The sequence below is a fragment of the Cebus imitator genome, unplaced genomic scaffold (assembly GCF_001604975.1).
Source record: "Cebus imitator isolate Cc_AM_T3 unplaced genomic scaffold, Cebus_imitator-1.0 Scaffold3, whole genome shotgun sequence".
Taxonomy (NCBI): Eukaryota; Metazoa; Chordata; class Mammalia; order Primates; family Cebidae; genus Cebus; species Cebus imitator.
In genome coordinates, this window is record NW_016107318.1 from 1,173,397 (window position 1) to 1,191,871 (window position 18,475).

The following is an 18,475-nucleotide window of genomic DNA, read 5'->3' on the forward strand; positions in this document are numbered from 1 at the left end:
TGTCCCCAAAAGATCTCCTTGGCCACTTTTTATATCTATCCTCAGCTTGACTGCTGACAAGAGTATTACATGGCGTTCCTTTGTTCTGAAAGGGCATCCTTTAGTTTCACACTAGTCTCAAGTTCACATAACCAGGCAATCCCACGCACCTTTCCATCTGTTAAGGTTTTCCTGTGTAGGGTGCTGCTCTCAAACTCATTTTAAATATGGAATTGTCATCCTTTACTGTTAGTGACGAATCCTTTTCTTTCCCTGTAATGCTGAAGGTGTGAATGGAATTCTCCATTGACAGTGTCTGTGAAGAAGATATTCATGGACAACTACATGGCTCAAATAGAAAAATTCAATTGGCCCTTCCTGGAAAGCCTCAGTTTACTTTATAACTCAGTATTTCAAAGAGTTTTACAGAAATTCTAATTACTGCATAAGAAATAAGTCAAATTCCTCTTCTCTCACTGTAAAGGGCTTTTATTACCCACTGCTATAAAACATACATCTTTTTTTTTCTGTTGCTATCCTAGCTGAGTAGCTTGCATACCAATAGGATCACTAAAATGCCACGAAGCAGAACATATTTATCTGTTAAATTCTATGTACAGTAACCTAACAAATGCCAGAGACAGAAAGATTGCCCTCTGCACAGTAATACTTGTGCAGATGTCTTCTTTATGCTAACAATGACGGGACTTCATGCCTTGTACTGCACACAAAAATCAGGGTGCATTTTTTTTCAATAGAAGACTCTGTATCAAAAAGAAAAAGAAGTGCACATTTTTGGCATTGAGATATTTTATGTGGATAATAAATTTTTTCCCTCGAACTCCACTAACTACAAGTATCTACCTAGAAGATGAAATGTAAGATTTATGTCATCAGAACTATTCAGTATACCAGAGGATAATTTTTTCTTCTTTTCAGGACTGTCAACTTTGTTTACTGTTTATGTTCAATTCTATCCTATATAAGAGATTAAATAGCCTTGTCATAGCCACAAGTCAAAGCCTTCTTAGAAAAATAAGGTAATAAATGCAAAATTAAATTAATAAGGAGTACTTTCAAAGACATATTACATTTATTGAAATCTAAATTGTAACTGGAATGTTCTAATTATATTTGTACTCATCAAAAAGAGATTTTTGAGTCTATAATGTTACGACATTTTAGTATGTTTTAAAATGGATATGACTAAGGAATGATTCAAATATTGTAAGTAACTTTAAGGAGACACGTATGAAGTAATGTAAGCACAGGAATTGCTTACATAAATCACCATGTATACTGTTGAATCTACTAGCCTCTCACATGCATTTTTAATCCAAACTTAATCATTTGGCTATTGCAATCATTCTTACAAATTGATCTGAGACAGTGTTATACAAACATAAGGGTGTCTTAAAGCCTTACTACATTAATTTTCTATAAAACAATTTCAATCTCAAAACAGCAAATAATCACATGGATAACGACAGTAACTGAATCCTAACTAATTGTAATACTTCTGCATAGCCAAGTAACAATTTATAAATTGTGAAGAATAAATCTATTTGATAGGCCTGTTAGCAATAAGGCCTTCAGCTTTTTGCTTGGCAACAGGATGAAGTAAAATCTATTATTTTGTTGCTTTTGTTAAAAATATTTCAACAGTTAGTTATTTTTCACAGAAAATGCTGCAGGAGGGTTCCAGGTTAAAAAAAATCTTAACATGGTTGAATTTTACACTTGGCTATTATTGGCCAGCATACATAATAAGTTAAACCATATTGAGAAATTAATATTTTTCTAAGAGGGAGAACTTGATAGAGGATTATATATTTACATTAGAGAGTGGATACTCTAATCTTTCTGGCATTGTAAAACTGAAGCTGGCTGCAGGGAAAATAAACATTATAATACCCAGCACTTAAACAATTGTACCTATATGGTTAAGTAACAAAAGCGTGAGGCACCTGGAATCACAGTATTTGTGCCTAATGCCAGCAACAATATAAAGCATTCAAGTGACATTTGATAATGAGCAGACAGTGGAGGCATTACACACGTCTTTAGAAGAATCAGACTTCCTACCTTGAAAAGACAGATGGAGGTAAGTTCCTTTATATTAAAAAAAAAAAGTTGTAAGTAAAGCCAGGCAGCAGTTGCAGTAAATTGAGTCCTTTCAGTCACTGTATACATACAGCAGTTCTGCAATAAGGGGAAAAATATAATGGGAGGAGCGGCTGTGAACGAGTGACCTCCTCAAGCTGAGTCCTCTCTGTGAACCAGGCATTGAGAGCCACGGCTCCTGATTTGCATGGATTATCTCCACTTGAACAGATACAGAGCAGATACATTTAAATTGAGCTGGCACAATGGCAAAAAGATGGAAGAGTGCGTGAATGAGGGAAGGCGAAAGAGAGGGAGAGGGAAGGCGCAAGAGAGGGAGAGAGAAAGAGAAACAGACACGAGATCGGAGAGCATGGATAAGCTGGTTCTTGGAGAACTGTGCCTCAGAAGAGCTACAGCTCCCTCTTCATGTCACAGTTGTAAGATAAGAAATGTTGTCATTAAGAACTTGTTAATCGTAGAGAAAAATATACTCGGATTAGCTGATGTTCGATCCAATCCAATTTTTATGAACATTTTATGATCCTCCCTATTTTGTCATTAGGGTTTCAGACAGCATACCAAAAATCTTTTATTAGTAGCCAGGTAAACAAATTTGGCTGAAATTCTGAGTTTTGAATGAGATCAGTGCTTTGACTTGAACGGCGTAGACAGCAGTGAAAGAACACAGACAATTCGTTAAGTGGAATATTTATTTTGAAAGAAAATTAATCCCTGTTAACTTTCAAAGAGCTAGTGATATGTACTGTAATGTAAATAGAAAATAGTACTTAAATATCTCTTAATGATTAATTATCTCAAAAGAACCCAATTGTACTACTGAATGGTAGCTTTTTAAAAATGTCTTTAAGTTGCTATTTTTTTTTCATATTGCTTTTGTTGGCATTTCAGGGTAACAGAAATTGCTCTCTTTGTACAATGCAGATGTATCTTTAAATAAACAATGGTTATTAACTTATTCATTTAGCATCTCTAGAGGTTTTCTGGGTTGTTTTATATTCATATTTTTATTTTAAAAATAAGAAAGAGGAGAGGGCAGATATGATCATAACTTGCCAACAGCCACTCAGTAAGTCCGCAGCAGATCTCAGAAAAAAAGAATAACCCTCTTTTAGCAAGCTAATGTGAAGCCTGCCTTCTCTTTGTGTAAAGGTGTCAGCAGATACTTAAACAGCCCTGCAATTAGGTGAATTCAAAGGAAAAATCAGTCAAACCAACTAGTTGACTCAATTGATCATAGCCTTATAGGAGCTAACATTAACTTGGTGTGAATCAAATGACATAGGTTAACTATATTTCACCAAATGGCATTAAAAGTCTCAACATAAACATCTAAGCACATTGCAGAGAGTAGTCAGGAGTTCAGAATGTTTGCTGCTATTGGGACTTTATAGACTGTCAGGAAAGATAAAGAACTTAAACACACTACACTTATAAGAATTCTGACTTGATGGACAGAAGTGATACTTTAAAGGAAATCTCAAGGAAAACACCAACACACATTTCCATGAGATTTAGTGGAGATCTGTAGTTTCTGAAGTATGCAGACTTAGTGACTATAACAGTGTTTAGGAAACAATTGCCTGAAAGTAAAAGGGTGAAGACAATAGTTATTTTATGTCTCTGACATCCAATAGTCTGATTGCTCTCTGAGTGGATGGGTGAGTTCTCAGGGTTCTTTTTCTATCTATTTGAACACAGCTTATACACAGGTTGGACTTGTAATGTTACTGAGGTCTTAATATTACTTTTCAGGTTGTAAACTCTTTTGAATTGGGGACCATACAGTTTCCTCTAAAATATCTCTCCAAATATTTTGAAAGTGTCCTTTACATATTGTAGATGTTTCATCAATTTTTGCAGAAAAAATATTCAAAATAACAGCAAAGCATTTATATTTTCTATACCAGTTGTTTAATGTAAAAATTGGATTCAGAATTAGGTCTTCTGTACTGTCATGAATACAGCAAATGTAAACATAAATACCTTGCCATATAAAGAAAAGCGATAACAGTACCAGTAGTACTAGATTGTATATTGACATGTAACCATAGTTAGGTGCCCCTTCTTTAAACCAGGGGATGCCTTCCAGATGGCATATTTAGGGGTCTGAATCATAACTATCTGGGCACCAGTTCTGTGACTCAGACATTTATCTGTCTGACCACGGTCAAGTTACCTAACTTCCCTAAAAATATGGATAATACAATAACCTTACTTATATAGTCGATGTAAGAAATAAAAGAAAAGGCTTAGCATAGCACCTGCGTAAACACTTAATCAGTGTAAGTTATAATTATAATTATTACAAATCTGTTTCCATTGAACTTCATTGTCTATCTCTAAACTGGGAAGTGTTATTATGGTGTCTACTGAATGTAGAAAGCAGATGGCTCTGTTTGTTATTGGCTTTTTCTGGCCAGTGTATGAGAGGGGCTCCTTCCTATTCCCTGACAACCAGAAAGAAGGGTGCTTTTACCTTTTCATAAATGACAAAAATAGAAATATTGTTCTCAGGAGAACCAGAGAGTATTGTAGCAGCAGATCCAACCTTCTGTACAAGAATGGAAATGGCTTCCGTGGTACAATGTGAAGGGCACCCAGAAGCTCTCTGGTCCAGAAATATCTTCCCATCTGTCTTCTCCTATTTCCTAAAATGCCACCATTAGGGGTTCATTTCTATGTTTTACTGGCTTCCCAGTCTTTTTCAATTCACTTACTACTGGCAAAATTAACCCATGAACAAAGTTACACTTAGAGTGACACGTGAATTCACAGTAGTTTTAATTATCCTATCAGAGATACTTTGTTCCAGTAACTAACTGAAGATCCATATGCCAAGTAAAGTCAGATTTCAGTTAAGGTAGAGAGAAAGCACCTCTGTGTGGGGGTGACATCCTAATGAAGATGGTGCCACACCTGTGCTCGTGTGCTCTTGGGTCTGCTAGTGTGGGAGGAAACTTGCAGCAGGAACTCAGAGAATGACTGTGGAGGTGCTGGCCGAGAGATTCATTCACTCCTTCAACAAAAATGCAGTGTTTTGTCAGCAAGAACCTAGGGTGTATATATATCTATATATCTATATATCTATATCTATCTATCTATCTATATATAGATATATATATATATGAAAATGTATCATCCTTGCCTTCAGTTTTTAGTGGAAGTGTTAGAAGCAGGTATATAAACAGATTGATAGTAATCTTGGGCAACTGTACAAAGGAAAAACATACAGAGGAAAGAAAGCAAAGGAGGGGGCAATTAAGGAGTTCTCTATAGTCTAGATGATGCTTGATGTGACTCTTGACGACAGAGTAGGAGTTGTTTGGGCAAGGGATGCAGGAGGAGGTAAGGGACTCAGGAGGAGAAGGCCAGGGTGAATGAACACGAAGACAGAGGCAGGGCAGCAGGGGAGAGCACCATGAGCTGGGGCGAGCTAGGGCAATCGGTGTTATTTGCTCAGAGCATAGAGTAGAGGATCAGTGGGAAATGGAGACAGACCAACTGAAATGTTAGGGCACGACTGGGGTGCAGGCCACAGAAAGGAGCCACGAGGCATAAGCATGACGGATCATTTGCACCTCCTGGGCCTCACTCAGCCTTTGCCTTGAGCATGTGTTCTTCCAGGCTCCCCAGACCTGGGAACATGCACATAGATAAATGTTTAAATGACAAGGAGTGCTGTCTACTGTGAGAAAAAGGGGGTTGTAGTGCCAATTAGACTAAAGATCTAAGTATTTGGGGAGTTGAAATAGTCCAAAATTGTTTGTATCTGCCACCCTGTTTCCTAACCCAAAATGCTGTATGGTATATTCTTTTTTTTTTTTTTTTTTTGAGACGGAGTTTCGCTCTTGCTACCCAGGCTGGAGTGCAATGGCGCGATCTCGGCTCACCGCAACCTCCGCCTCCTGGGTTCAGGCAATTCTCCTGCCTCAGCCTCCTGAGTAGCTGGGATTACAGGCATGCGCCACCATGCCCAGCTGATTTTTTGTATTTTTAGTAGAGACGGGGTTTCACCATGTTGACCAGGATGGTCTCGATCTCTTGACCTCGTGATCCACCCGCCTCGGCCTCCCAAAGTGCTGGGATTACAGGCTTGAGCCACCGCGCCCGGCCCGGTATATTCTTATATGAACTAAAATTAATTGTATTTGGAGACTTCAGGCGCAGCAAATCAAGGTGGGAATTGGTGCTGGAGTGCTGGAACTCATTTAGCATAGAAAAAGTATCACACATTGAAATCCTTAGTGAGACAGATTACCAGCATTAATGCCATTAATACTAATGATGGGTAATAATTGAACAAATATATTTATAAAACAATAATGATAACAGAGTCAAACCAAATAGCAAACCTCTCATGTCTAATATAAGACATTATAAGCTTCTTATTCTTTATTGCTTGAATTTTAGTGATTTTGACATATTTATCCAGAAAATATTGAAGCTTCTATACTTAACCTAGGAATGACAAATTGCTTCTTGTAAATATTACACTTACAGTAAAATTCACTATAAGATAAATGATTACATAGATATTGGACCCAGTAGTGGGAAACATATTTGAATTCTAATAAGGACTGGTTCAAGCTTAAAAACAATTAATAATCGTCAATTTCCCATAAACACAATGACAAGCAAAACCTCTAGAAAGGGCACCCAAACCACAAATGATTAAAAAGTTATGCTGATTAACAGAATGACTGAATATATTAGGATTCTTTAAAATTATCTTTCGATGGTAGCCTTCCCTCCTCACCCCCACTGGCTACAATGGAGGTTGAAAGAGTGGTTTCATTCAACATTCTACTCTTTCCCAAATATTTTAAAACCACTTAAAGTTCCATAGCAGCCAGGAAGGTATGCTATTTGAGTTTCCCTTCAATAAAAACCTTGTGGTTCTGTGGCAGGGAATGAAGTGAGCTAACAGACTTCATCTTCAGAATTCACCTTATCAGGTAGTTTTTAGATAATGACTAAGCTCAATGGGGTTCTTTAGGTCTGTTTCTGCCCAGTGCAGGATTCCTCTCATGGGTGGTTTTTATTCCTAGTTCCCTTTGGGTTGGTCAAGACTGTCGGGTTTGCACTGTGGTCTGAGGCTTATCTGCTCAACCCCTGACTCTTACCTCTTTTGATTTTCAGAGGTTTAGGTCCCTGATCAAACTCTGAGATTCTTGCATTCTCATTCACTTTCAGTGTTTGCTTCCTAGCAGACACAAGTTCCTAATGATTAACAATTTTTGTTTAATGCAGAACCAACCCTTTTTTCTCATTCCTTCACTTCAGTGTTCAAAGAACTGGGTTCTTGCTCTCACGTATCCATCTCATGTCTCCTAGACAGCTCCTTTACTTCCCAGATATTCTTATTTTTGAAACAATATTCTCTGGAGAGGCAGAAGTTCTCCAGGACTTGCTCTTACTGAATTGGGTCTCAGATTACTGCTTTGTTTCCACATCTCTGTTGTACAGAGTACAAAACATAGGCACACCACCAAACACAGAACTGAATAGTCCAAAAGACTTATTAGACTAACTGCAACAGACAGGCAGCACAAACAACAGGCTGATGTACTTAGATCAATAAGGCGCAGGAAGACAATCAGGTTCATTGCTGAAAGAAGTTCACATTAAAGAGGATTTGAAAGATGTAAGAGAATCTAAAAGGATCTTGCTGGTAGGTAGTGTGAATTCTTTGTGATATAAAGAGTGACAGAGAAAAATAGATGGAGCTTAGGAATGAAGTCATTAGTGAAAATGATTGGGCACTGAGATTTTAAATTCAATTCCTAGCTCTACTACTAAGGTACTTATGTGTTCCCATTGCAAAAAGGATAATAACTTGTCCTTGTAGTCCATTTGTAAAACCCTACCTGTTTCCCAGAAAATGACACTGCTTAACAATAAAGGCATATATTAATGAATCCTTTGCATTTTAGATTTTAAGATGAACATCAGTAAGGAAAAGAATCCTTTTGAAAAACTTTGGTGTCTGCAAGGCATTCCTAAAGAAAGCCAGAAAGCCAAGTGACTTATACAAAGAAGATATCTACCTGAACACTGAACCCTAAAAAAATGGATCTACATGCACCTGCTATCACTCAAGAAGTATATTATTAACTTGTATATATAGATATAATTATTCCAAGGAAAACTGCAATAATTTGTTGTTCCAGGTTAAGGAAATAAAAAGCCAACACCCTTAAAAAGTTATCCCAAATATATATAGTGTTTAACAAATTTGAGAAATAGTGCTGATTTTGACAATTTCTTGCATATGCCCATCCTACTTCTAATCTCTGATTCGAAGCAATAGTTTCCCAGCCTGTAGGTACAGGTTACAAATACTAAGTGTATAAGGATTCTGATGCATATGTCAAGGGAATGGAGGAAGACTAAGAGATCATGGCATTTGCTGACTGAGCTGTATTTTAGTTTCTTTTGCAATCAATTCTTTTATTTATTCTTTCACTCACTTCTTTAGTAAATATGTATTCAGTGTCTACTGTCTGGGGATGCAGTGGTGAACAAAGAGAGACTTGTTTCCTTTCCTTGCGGGGTTTATTAGCTAGCAAGGAATAAGTAACTATATTATGTGATACGCTAGATTGGAAAACCTGCAACAATACTTGGTAACTTCTATAGATGAGTGGAACCTATTTTCTCATCTCTTGATTCTGGACTGGGCTTGTCACTTACTTTGACCAAAAGAATTTGACAGAAGTTAAATTGTACCTGTCTTTCTGGGATCTTGCAGTCTGTGCTCACTCCCTGAAACACTACTGCTGCTACAGAAACAATCTCAGGCTAGCCTATGGAGGATGAGAGACAACATGACGAAAGACCCCAGTCATCTCAGAAATCTCAGATGGGGGCATGATAAATTATTCAGCTCCTGCTGACCCCCTAGTAAATTTCAGATGCATGAGCCAGTCAATCAAATCCAATTGTCAACCTGCAAAGTCATGAACTAAATACATGTGGTTTTTATTTATTTATTTATTTTTTGGTTTGGTTTGGTTTTAAGTCACTAACTTTTGGGGGCTTCTACAAAAGCAGACTAACACAAATGACAAAAAGAGCTATGATAGGAATAAACTTAGGGCACAGAGGACAGAGACGTGTTAATCCAATCTATTGATGTCAGGGAAGTCTGCCAGAAGGAAATGACATTCAACCTGAGATGGATGGAGCCAGAGTGGCAGCTAGCTAATGACCTTGACCTCAGTGATGTAAAAGCTTTATAGGTAAGAAGGCATTCCTACCATATACATCAGAAATAACTGCAGATATTCAAGCCAAAAACCTTGAAGTTGCCCTTGACTTTACTTTTACATCTCACATAAAATCCCCTGTAAATTCTGTCATCTTTACCTGAAATACATCTAGGATCCAGCCAATTTCACCATCCGCACTACTACTCTTCAGATATAGACCCCATAGTCACCTTAATTAGCTCCTTATGTCCTATGGTCTGTGAGATATCACAGACTTCCTGCTTCCCTGGAGTCTATTTCCATCACAGAAACTAGAAAAAGCCAGCTAAAGCACAAGTTAGATCTTGCCATTCCTCTGCTGAAAATCCTCTGTAGTGAGTTGAATTGTCCCTACCACCCCAGAAGTTACGTTCATATTCTAATCCCTAAAATCTGGGAATGTGAACTTATTTGAAAAACAAACAAACAACCAAAAGATCTTTGAAGAAGTAATTAAGGATCGGAAGATGAGATCATCTTGTGTTATCCAGATGGGCTCTAAATCCAGTGACAAGTGTTCTTATAAGATACAGAAGGAGAGGATGCAGTGACACTGAGGAGAAGGCCACCAGAGGCACAGACTGGAGCAACATAGTCCCAAGCCAAGGAATGTCTGGAGCCATGGGAAGCCAAATGAGGTAAGGAGGAATTTTCCTTTAGAGCCCTTGGAGGGAGCACAGATCTACTAACACCTTGAGTTTAGACTTCCGTCCTCTAGAAGAACTAAGGCAAAATACATTTCTGTGGTTTTAAGTAATTTAGTTTGTAGCAATCTGTTATGGCAGCCCCAGGAAACTAATACGTCTTCCAAAGGTTTCTTACGTCATTCAGAGTAAAACACAATCGCCAAAGTCCTAACATTGGCTCACAGGGCCATGTCTGGACTGCCTGCCCCTACACCTGACCTCTCTGACATCACATGGAGCCCTCTCTCTGTTCTTGGCATGTGAGCCTCTCTGATCTTCTTACTGTTCCTCCAACACATAAGGTATGCTGCCTTCTCAGGGCCTTTGTGTTTATTGTTCCTTCTGCCTAGCATGCTCTTCCCCTGGGTATTCTACCTGTCTGACTCTTTCAGAATTTTCCCCAAAAAATGTCTTTATGTAGTGAAGACCTCCCCGATCACCCTATTAAAATTCCATCCACTGCCCACAACTTTCCATTCTTTGCCCAGCCCTCTCCTTCTTCTCTGCCTTACTTCTCTCTACAAACCTCATCACCTCCGACCCAATATATGTTCTATTTATTCATTTATTTGTTTAATGTCTTCCCAACTAAAATCTGAGCTCCATGAGAGGGACATCTTTGACTTTCCCTCACTTCTTTATGTGCAGCATTTAGGATAGATGGCCAGTAAATAACTGTTCAATTTAATAAATAATATGTTTACAATTTAAGAAAAATTATTTATATGGAGAATCTGGAAACTCTACTCTCTCTTGTTCTTCTGGGAAACAGTTCCAAATCTCTCTAGAATCCCCATTAATGACTGAATGGAACTCATGCTGCTAATCCTCTGGAGTAAAAGAGCACAGATGCTATAATTTTACAGGACAATGTCACTATTCTGTTATGGCAAGAAGATCATATACAATTTGTACTTTGAAGCCCCTTGGTTTTAACTTGTCACTTTACATTTGACTTCATGCTAAGCTCCAGAACGTCGAGTGAAATAGTAATGAGGGAATAGCAGCAGCACTAGCAACAGGTAATGCAAGTTGAAATTTAGGGGCTTTTTAGAAGGTTGGAAGGCAACAGGATGAAAAGGTGGATACGCATGTAAAGCGGTCTTGGGATGCGGGACAGAGCACCTGTGTCCTTTGCTGATTTTCTTTGATGGAATTTCAAAGAATTTAGGGCATGTTCTTAGAGACTGATAGCTTCTAAGCCTCCATTACATGTACGTGTGGAGTATAAACACAGAGTTTGCACTAGTTTTTACAGTTCATGCTTCCTATATAGCAGACTATGAACTCAAAGCCCAACATCAAATGTATTTGGCAATTAAAATGGACATAGGTATAGATATATAGTATGCATCTATATATCAGCACTTCTTTCTCCAGAATGTATAAGACAATATAAATAAAGCATTATAAGGCATCTTTTGCACCATCCTCGGTCATCAGAAAAGGAAAACGGAAAAAACAGAAAGCTTCAGAAGCTCCTGTCACTGTATCCATGCTATTTGGCTTTAGTATGCAACTTCAGAGATGTCTGCATAGCAACAAAAACTGGGACAATACTTCTGTCCTTTGAAAAGCAAGAGGAGAGCTGAAATGAAATTATAAGCAATCAGCAGGAACATAAATGAGAGGCTGTATTCCAGAAGTGGAATTAGTTCAACTAAACTGAAGTCTAACATAGTAAAAGAGTTGACAATGTTGTGGTATTTTAATTAGGGCTGGAGTTTGGGTTAGATTCAGATAAAAATCCTCAACTGCTTATCCCTGGCACACCAGCACTGCCCAAACATCTTAGTTTGCAAAATTAGGCTAGGAATAGCGCCCAAACAGGATTTCTGAAAAGATTCTTGGGACTTTCTTTTTTGACTAAGGCTTGAAATTCTACAATGATTGCAAGACCCTCCTGCCCTGCTTAAAAAAAAAAAAATGTTTTGGCTAGAAGCTGGGAGTAAAATAACATAAGAAAAATGTTTATGTGTACTTGCAATAAAAGTTACCTCCACTAGTTTATATATTCAAACAAGATTTGAGTGGATTTTTTTTTTTTTTTTTTTTTTTAGACGGAGTTTCACTCTTGTTGCCCAGGCTGGAGTGCAATGGCGCGATCTCGGCTCACCGCAACCTCCGCCTCCTGGGTTCAGGCAATTCTCCTGCCTCAGCCTCCTAAGTAGCTGGGATTACAGGCATGCGCCACCATGCCCAGCTGGTTTTTTGTATTTTCAGTAGAGACGGGGTTTCACCATGTTGACCAGGATGGTCTTGATCTCTTGACCTCGTGATCCACCCACCTCGGCCTCCCAAAGTGCTGGGATTACAGGCGTGAGCCACCGCGTCCCGTGAGTGGATTTTTTTTTTTTTTAATTTCTCGACATACTGCAGAAAGGCAGACTTAACTATATGCTTCACTTTGATGACAAAAGGTAATAAATGGATATGCATTTAAATAAAAATTACAGTAAATCTAGAAATTGGTCATACATGAGAATGAGGAATTCAATGCGAATTAAAAAACACATTGCAGCATTTAAAAATTTTCCTGCATTATTGTTCTTGTAGTGCTTTGTCCTGAAAAAAGGGGATGGGATGTTGTCTCTTCCATGATTTTCTCACATAGTGGACAGTGGTCCGGGCAGGGGAATTTTAGACATTTAGGTAAAATAACTTGGAAATATATGCAAATTAGTTACATCATGTCAAGGAAATGTTGTGAAAAAAAAGAAAAAGTATGCTTTATTCAACAAAAATGTGTTGAGCACTTTGATTTTGAAAATACAGTGAACAAAACAGACCCATAGAGGCTGTAGTGAAATGGTCTAATGGGGAGGCAAACATTAAAATAGAAAACAGCCATCTGTCTGCCTGCCTATGTATCTGTCTATCTGTCTATCATCTATCATCTATCATCACCATCCAGTTGATTTTAGGCTGCTATGTGTTTTATGATGAATAGAACTTGGGTACTCTAGTATAAATGAATTGGGGGATGGAGGGTATCACAGAGGGTGGACAAGGAAGATGTAAAATTTAAGCAGAAAACAGAAGGGTAAGGAAAAGTCACCATACGAGGTACAAGGAGAAGAACATTGCAGGAAGGAGAAACATCATGTGTGATACCTCGGTATGGGAAACCGTTGGATACTTAGGAATGAAAAGGGGGTTGGAGAAGGAACTTAGAGAGGGAGGAAGGGAGTTGCAGGAGGTATAGTTGGAGAGGAAGACTGCCGGAGCACTCACGCATGCAGGAGCACAGTCCAGATTCTGCCGAATGTTCTAAATAGAATAGAAAGACTTTAGAGGGGTTTGCATGTTGCTCCAGGATGGGCAGGGGTGGGGTGCCGCAACTTTGTCTTGTTTCCATTGGTAGATTGCTCTCAGCTGCTGGCCTGATATAGCAATCAGGTGCTCAGAGCAGCTGCCCTAGCAACATAAATGAGAAAATGTGATTGTAATGAAGCACCCTCTCTGCTTAAACACCTTCAGTGGATTCCCATTGCTATAGCATGCAGTTCAAGATCTTACAATTGTTACTGAAGCCCTTCTACCATCTTACCTTTACAAACTGATATGATTTGTTACACATAAAATTATTTTCTGGATTCTAGAACAAGTTAAAATGTAAAGTGACAAAAAGCAAGATGCTCAGTTCTGCACATGAACCTCTCCCTTCTACATGATAGCGTCCTCTGTGGATTCACACTTTTTTACCTCAGTAATAACACTTAATAGATCACACCACCTTTTATTTATTTATAGTTCTGGCTACTCTACTAGAACGTGCATTCATCAAGGACAGAATAGTTCTTATTAACCTTGTTATACTCAAGGCCTAATACTCATGGCCCAAAGTGCTTGACAGATAGTACATACTTAATAAATCTAACTGGTAATGCATGTTAAACAGAGCAACTAATAATTAAATGTGCTTGGGGAGTGTTATAGACTCTGTGAGCTCAATTCTGGAGTACTATTGGGTGGGAGCTGGGAATTCCATAAGAGAGTAAACTATCTGCCCAGATACGACATATTGGATCTTCCGTGCAATGGTAAATGGGGGTGTCTAGTAGGTCCTGTGTTTGGTAGTGATCGTTTTAACTCCTGCCATGCTTGGAACTCAAGGGGGCAACTGAAGCGAGGAAATGTTATAAGAAAAGGAAACCCAAGGTCCTTTAATCCCCCTTGTACCTTAACCCTCACAACGCTGCCATTAATAGAACAAATAGATGCTGTTTTTGTTCCACTCCTGAACATAGGCTGCTCCTCAGAGATTTCTTTCCCTCTTCAAATCTGTCTTAGAAGTGAATTTTCAACTGATTTTATTTCCATAACAATATATTTTGGAGCCAAAGAGTCCATTTTATGACAGGTGGCTGGGCTCCTCATTCTCTAGGAATGACCTTGCCTAGGCATGAGTATTGTTCCAGTACAGCCTGGCTGTTCTTCAGGAGAAATTAAAAAGATCTCTAGCACTAATGTGGTCTTTAGTTGGCAACAAGCTCAAGACCTCTGCAGCATCTAGTTTTTTAGGTCTAAACTATTGAATGGTAGTAAGCCCCAGAAACCTTGGAAGTTTTAGAACTCCTTTATAATTTAGAATGTGAACAAGGCAATGTCTGGGAAGACCTGGTATATCAAAAGAAAAAAGGAAATGGGAAGGTTAGTAGCTTGAGCTTATGTTTTAAGAGGATTTTCCTATTGTGTGGTAAAAGGCAGAAATTGTAAGAGCCTGGAATAAAGGTTACAAATTCAGGTGCCATCAGAAGCCAGGAAAGCAAAGTACAAATGTGAAGCAGGCCTGGCATTAGACAATGGAGTGGGCATAGTGAACCATGGCCAACTGGAGAGTTGCCCTGCCCAAACCAAAAATAGACACAGTAATTAAAAACAACAACAACACAAACAACAGCAGCAGCAACAAACGGCCAGGTGCGGTGGCTCATGCCTATAATCCCAGCACTTTCGGTGGCTGAGGTGGGCGGATCACAAGGTCAAGAGTTTGAAACCAGCCTGGCCAACATAGTGAAACCCTTGTCTCTACTAACAATACAAAAATTAGCCGCACGTGGTGGCACACACCTGTAATCCCAGCTACTTAAGAGGCTGAGGCAGCAGAATTGCTTGAACCTGGGAGGCAGAGGTTGCAGTGAGCTGAGATTGCACCATTGCACTCGAGCCTGGGCAACACAGCGAGACTCCCTCTCAAAACAAACAAACACAACCAAAACAAAACATAAGAGACCAAACCTTTAGGCATATACAACAGATCCAGGCTACTCCTCTGCTTACGACCCTTCAGTGCCCTCCTGTATCTCCCAGAGTAGAATGCAAGGCTCTTCCATTGCCTGGGAGGCCCTACTTGAATTGGCCCTTCTCTGATCATACCTCTTACTTTCCTTTTCTGCTTCTAGCCTTTCCACCCCCTTGGCCCCTCGCTGGTCCTTGAATACAAGCAACATGCCCTGGTCTCAGACTTCTCTACTTCTTGCATACTCTGCCTGGAATAATCTTCCTCCAAACCGAACGTAGTTCCATGAGTTTTGGCAAGTGTCTACTGAAACGGTGCCTTGTTATAAATGCTGTCCCTATAGCAATCTGCCTTCATCACTCTCAAGCTCCCTTATTCTGTGTTTTTATTATATTTATCACAACCAGACATTTTATATTTCTGAAAACATTTGAAGCAAATATACAGTATTATTTCCGTAGCTGCATTTTCTTAAATATGAGTTTGTGTGTGCAAATTTTACCAGTGTACCTTGGTTTATTCCTGATTAGATATTTCAATGTATGTTACACTGAAAAGCTGGACATTGTAAGGTTTTAAGTAGCTCTTTTATTCTTTTCCTCAATTTTCTTTTAAACAGACTCTTTTGAATTGCTTTTCCCTCCTACTGTATGAGCTCTTGGACATAACTCCTTATATTCTAGCCACTCTCTTTAAATAGCATTATTATTTTCCAGATTTTGAAGTCTAGTTTACTATCAAAGTTTCATTTGCTGCTCTATCTTGAATCTTTTCCTGAGCCATCAGTCTGGGGCTGACTCGGCTGAGTCAATGGCAATGTGGAGAGGGTCTTACCTTTCTACTTCTTTTCTTCCCAAGAGCATCTTGTCCTGGCTCTTCAGGAGCCACGGTGAACTGAAAGAGGTTCCTTCTGGGTACGGCAGATGTCCACATCTTAAAGATGTATTTCACAGAGAAGTTTTGTAGATTCTTCAGAAATGCCCCATCTGGGGGTCTCCTACTGGGCTATTCCTTAGCTTTGACTGAATGCCTAAAATGCCTCATCAGATTCTGCATACAGCGGCACTTTCTCTCCGGATTTCCTGTTAGGTCCTTACACTGACTCAAGACCAGCTTTCCTCTGTGGGTCTACTTGGCCTGGAAAAACATGTCTTTGTTCTTGCCCTACGCTCACCCTTTCCCCCGACTCCTTTGCTAGAAGAGTAGTCATCTCACACTCTGAAGGCACTGCTACTTTTCCTGCTCTGCTAAGCCAACCTTTTCCTCAAGCCTGTTCTCAATCTCCAGGAGAAACATGCCAGGTGTTCTCAATAGCTATTGAGAGTTTCCTTCATTTGGCCCAACTGCAACTATTGTAAAAGAAATCCTTTCCCTATAAATCTCTTGACTCACTTATATCCACCCTCAAGGCGAAGTCACTAATCCAGTTTCACAACCTTTTCAAATATCCTGCATGGAAGTTCTAGTATCTGCTAATCTTGGCTTTTGGAGCACTGGATAAAACTCTAGAAAAAAAAGAGAATGTCATAATATTCCACTACACATATATTAAATGCATAATTTATATATTATATTTGCATCACATTAAAATCATAGGGCTTTTTTATGGTGTGGCAAAAGCCCCACAACTCAAAGAAATGCAAAATGGATTATTAATCCTTAAAAATATGCCATAGAAATGAGTAGAATCATGTGAAATATAAATGTATATGTATTTTAATGGTGCTTATATATTTTATTTATAAGAATGCAACACATAGATTTAATAGTTATTTAACATGAAGAAAGATCAATGGCAATATCTGCTAATATATTTGAAATTCCATTAGAGTGAGGGCATTATTCTAAGGGAAAAATACAGTGGAATGAGTTTAAGGCAATTCAGATAATATTATCTGCAAATCATTTCAACAATTTGTCTGTAATGACACCGAATTTGTGAACAATATCAAAGAGAATAAAGATGCCTTTATATTTTTGCAATAACCTTTTATTCCTACCTCCCTTTAAAAACAAAGAGAAACAATTTTAGGGAGAATGTTGGTGAAGCATTATGAAAGTAATGGAAAATGCAAAGGAACTATTTCTGTGCCTCATTATACATCTTAAACTGCTGTTCCAGTATCCTAGATTTGCTTAAACAGTTAACTACTGCCAAATATAGCAGCAGTTGACTCTCTGAAAAAGAAAAGTTGATTGTACTGCCTGCTTGTGGAACATGGAACAAACCAATGCTGATGGATGCCCAAACAACATGGAGGCCCTGTCTAGACTGAGCCACGTGAGTCGGGATGGGGCCACTGGAGAATCAGGACCGTGGACGTTGAAGTTTGAATCTGCCAAACTTGGCAATGGAGTTAAACTGCAACCTTAATACAAAGCCTAGGACAAAGAAAATCAGGGCACTGAAATGTACAAATAATGTAAGCTGTAAGGTAATATAAAATTTTTATTATCCTTTGAATGTCACTTCTACATAAGAAAGTAGCATTGTTCAAAAATGTGGGGCTATATGAATCATCCAGGCCTTCTTCATCTTTTCCAGTTCTATTTAGGTCTTTAGAAGAGAATGTTGGGTATTGATATGGTTGGGCTGTGTCCCCACCCAAACCTCATCTTGAATGTAACTCCCACAGTTTCCACATGTCATGGGAGGAACCTGGTGAGAGGTACTTGAATCATGGGGGCGGGTCTTTCCTGTGCTGTTTTCATGATAGTGAATAAGTCTCATGAGATCTGATGGTTTTAAAAATGGGAGTTTCCCTGCACAAGCTCTCCTCTCTTGTCTGCCACCATGTGAGTCATGCCTTTCACCTTCCACCATGACTGTGAGGCCTCCCCAGCCATGTGGAACTGTAAGTCCATTAAACTTCTTTCTTTTATAAATTGCTCAGTCTTGGGTATGTCTTTATCAGCAGTGTGAAAACAGACTAATAGTGGTATAAATCCCACAATGCCTCATTTTTCAACTAATTGTTTACCTAGTTGCAGGAAGAGTGGGGCAGAGGGCCAGCTTTGCCATCCAGGGTTTTGTTTATGAGATTGAGGCATTATAATGGGCTGAGGCCATTAGTGATTTAATTATTTGAAATGGATTTAAATCTCAGAATATTAAGTGGTTCTAGAGGGAAGAAGCATATGTATATTAAAATGTCACGGCCATTAATAAATAAATAAATAATAATTTTATT

The 18,475-nt window shown here is 38.7% G+C and overlaps 2 long non-coding RNA genes across 3 annotated transcripts in view; one reads left to right on the forward strand and one right to left on the reverse strand.

The window, feature by feature from the left end:
- The window catches only part of LOC108306192, a 108,542-nt gene extending 106,075 nt beyond the window's left edge, over positions 1-2,467 (reverse strand). Inside the window, exon 1 of the long non-coding RNA XR_005200769.1 lies at positions 2,065-2,467. This is a non-coding gene — a long non-coding RNA (uncharacterized LOC108306192). The remainder of the gene's footprint in view (positions 1-2,064) is intronic.
- LOC119471703 lies at positions 1,799-17,906 on the forward strand. 2 transcript variants are annotated; one of them, XR_005200767.1, is made up of 5 exons: positions 1,799-2,083; positions 8,040-8,208; positions 9,248-9,347; positions 9,848-9,994; positions 17,407-17,906. It is a non-coding gene; the product is annotated as an uncharacterized LOC119471703 (long non-coding RNA). The 2 variants fall into 2 exon arrangements; XR_005200768.1 differs by lacking the exon at positions 9,248-9,347.
- The last annotated feature ends 569 nt before the right edge of the window (positions 17,907-18,475 follow it).